Source organism: Panicum virgatum, chromosome 3N, assembly GCF_016808335.1.
Source record: "Panicum virgatum strain AP13 chromosome 3N, P.virgatum_v5, whole genome shotgun sequence".
NCBI classification, from domain to species: Eukaryota; Viridiplantae; Streptophyta; class Magnoliopsida; order Poales; family Poaceae; genus Panicum; species Panicum virgatum.
Genome location: NC_053147.1, coordinates 51002861 through 51005801, shown reverse-complemented (window position 1 = coordinate 51005801; position 2941 = coordinate 51002861). Strand labels below are relative to the sequence as shown.

At 44.1% G+C, this 2941-nt stretch overlaps 1 long non-coding RNA gene across 2 annotated transcripts; it reads right to left on the bottom strand.

Annotated features, from left to right (window-relative positions):
- Window positions 1-221: 221 nt before the first annotated feature.
- Window positions 222-2586, bottom strand: LOC120663336. 2 transcript variants are annotated; one of them, XR_005670479.1, is made up of 7 exons: window positions 2516-2586; window positions 1618-1792; window positions 1422-1519; window positions 891-1055; window positions 622-784; window positions 479-526; window positions 222-377 (listed from the first exon to the last, which is right to left on the bottom strand). It is a non-coding gene; the product is annotated as an uncharacterized LOC120663336 (long non-coding RNA). The 2 variants fall into 2 exon arrangements; XR_005670478.1 differs by having other exon boundaries at window positions 222-526.
- Window positions 2587-2941: the final 355 nt, after the last annotated feature.

Here is a 2941-nt window from a genome sequence, read left to right as displayed (position 1 = left end):
GTACTGCTTATAACTAAGCATAACAATCAGATGGCAAGCCCGAGGATGTAATCAGGCAAAGCAACGGCAAATCAGTAACTGCATCTTGATGGACTACAATGATCCAAAATGCTCAGCTGTTGGTGCAAGGGGATGCTGCGAACATGGATGGACCTGAAATTGCGGCAAGCAGCAGTATATATGTAAGTTCGTTAAAGGCTGAAGCTTGAACGGAAGTCTAGATGATTCTGAAGAATAGCTGTTACTAAATACATACCAGTATGAACACGCACGTTGAAATGGGGGCCTCCTTTTTTTTTTCTGCAGAAGGTACTTTGTGTGCTTCTGCCTATTTTCGTTAGGATCAAAGGTCATTGAACTGGAGGGGGCAGCCAATCCTATTGCATTACAGGAAACAGAAGCATAATTTCGAGGTGATCATATGGGACAAATGCCAGTCTACGGAACAGCGCAAACGAAGTTGGGAGACGCAGCTTACGCCGGCATGGTGTGCCACCCTGTGTGGACGACGATGCATTTGTATCTACTGCAGGGGTCAAAGAAACAGCTATCAGTGGTACAAACAGATGTTTAGTTCTCTAAGGGCACTTTGGCCGTGCATAGGTAAGGCAGCGTCCTCACCTGGATTACAACTCTGAGACTACATATCTGCTGGATATGCAGTGCAGCCGAAGGATAGCACAAAGTGTAATGTATATATAGCTACAATTCCCTGGTAACGAAGAAGCAAGTCTCTCTGTGGGCAGGATCAGGTAAACAGCGGGCACGGGTATGGGAGACGTAACTGATGAAAGTAAGGAGAGTATAAAATCATAAGGAGGGAAAAAAACAGTAGCATAGAACTTAACAAAGGGAAGATATACAGAAGCATCTGGAAGAGGTGGATATACCTGGTCAGTTTCGTTGACGGCACAATTGAGTACCTAAAGGCTTGTCGGAATCGACCACCCGGCTTGATTTCACGGTATAAGTCCTATCCGCTGACGCGCGACGGAGGTAAAGGCAGTTTAACATTTGCACTACGAAGGTTTTACTGACGAATTTGATAACCGGGCCTGCAAGGCAACCAAAGAAGAAATTACTAAGAAATGATATCCAAAATAAGAGCCAAATGTTCAGGATATTTTCAGCTGAGAGAGTAAATTGGTGGTTTGCAAGGCATCTTCCTAGCCTCAATGCTAAATAGGCTGTTATAACAACCGGAATGCCAGAACGGCAGTGTACTCTCATTATAGGAGCCAATGCCCGAGGACGTAGCATAGCAGTTTAGTGGCACAAAAGGGCTTTCGGTTAACAGTGGCAAGAAATAGACTACGCATGAGCGTTTCGGATCAGTAGGAAGAACTAACTGTAACCCAAATACAAGCAGGAAATCAGTTTTTTCCTACATCCAAGATGTGTTAGAGTCTGGTAATCCTTACCTCTTTTTTTGCCTCGAACTGCCGTCAAATAATTGTTGCCAAGAATGTAGCTATCCTTTCCATTTCCATAGTCTGAAGATTGCTAATCTGAGGATTTGCTGTCATGAGCGCGGGAAAAATCAAATAAACAATCTCAGTGGCCACAGGTGCATACTCATGCCTGTGTGTTTTGGGGAGTGCTAGAAGGTGATGATACCTGCGGATCGACATCTGAATTTATTGCCAGCAAAACAGGGACTTTCTATCCTGTAGCCATTGCAGTTCTCACAATATTCTCCAAATCAAATTAGGTATCCACATTTACAAACTCCACGCTCTCAGCAGCTAACTTGAGATCTTCCGATGTCTTCCCATTTCCGTTAAATATAAACCTGATACAAATTGAATAGAGTTAGTTCTCCTTCAGAATAAATGTCATCAACTGGAGGAACAATGAACTCTACAGCTAAAAGGTGTGCAAATTAAATAGCAAGCGAAAGAATTCCTGCGGTAGAATAAAAAATAGCAACATGATGTCCTTTTTAGCTTCTAGACTTAAACTCCACGTAACACTCTTGTGCATACCATTTCGTCATTAATAAAAATTCCCTGTTCATGCGCAGAAGAAGTTACCAAGGACAGATCTGCACAAAGAAAACTGTTCCTACTTCTATAGTAAGTTTTTTGCACAATGCCTGTTAGGTGACTTCCTACTGTTCCAGAATCTCCCTGCTCCTTCATGTTTTATAGAATGGAAGGTAAAGGCAAAAACAAACTCTCAACCTCTGAACCTCTTTGACCATGCATGCAGAAGTGACAATTTGGAGTTCATAGAAGATCTTGTATTCGAGCTGTTAGTAAAACTAAGCTAGAGATCTTTAACTTCTGCCAGATTGTTGTACTGCCCCTTAAAATGCTACTTACATAACAGGCGACGGTAACTTAGCAAGCTTGATATTCTTTTTATGTTAAATAGAGACCAGCTAATCATCCTCGGCCTCCCTGCAACTGATTCTGCAACACCAGGAAGGCATTCCTCCACCAGCAAATGCAAACGCATTGCTCAATGACCCATTCCATCCCAGGAAGTAGAAATGTAGGAGCAAGAGCAGCACCTGGTGGGTTCGAATCCCGCTTGGAGCGCGAGGCGGAGCTCGCTGGCACTGACGAGCATGACGCCGCAGTGTAACATCCCGAAAATCCACAAAATAAATCACGCGCTAAGTTATTTTCAAAATTATTTTTCGTCGTTGAGCTCGAGATCCTCCTAAAAGCCCTAAACCCTAGATTCCGGAAACTTCCCACTGTCCCGAACACCCGATGTCCCATCTCCTTTTTCCCGCTCCGCGCGACGCACTGCGTGTCGACCGACAATGCGCGCGTGGCCGACCAACCCGCGGTCGCCGCCGCAGATTTCGCTGGCACGCGCACGATCTCTCTTCTCTCTCCCTCTTTCCCTCTTTTTTTTATTTTTCTGTTTTCCTTTTTCTTTTCCATTTTCTCTTTTTCTTTTCTTTCCTCCCTCCTCCCTTCTCCTTTCC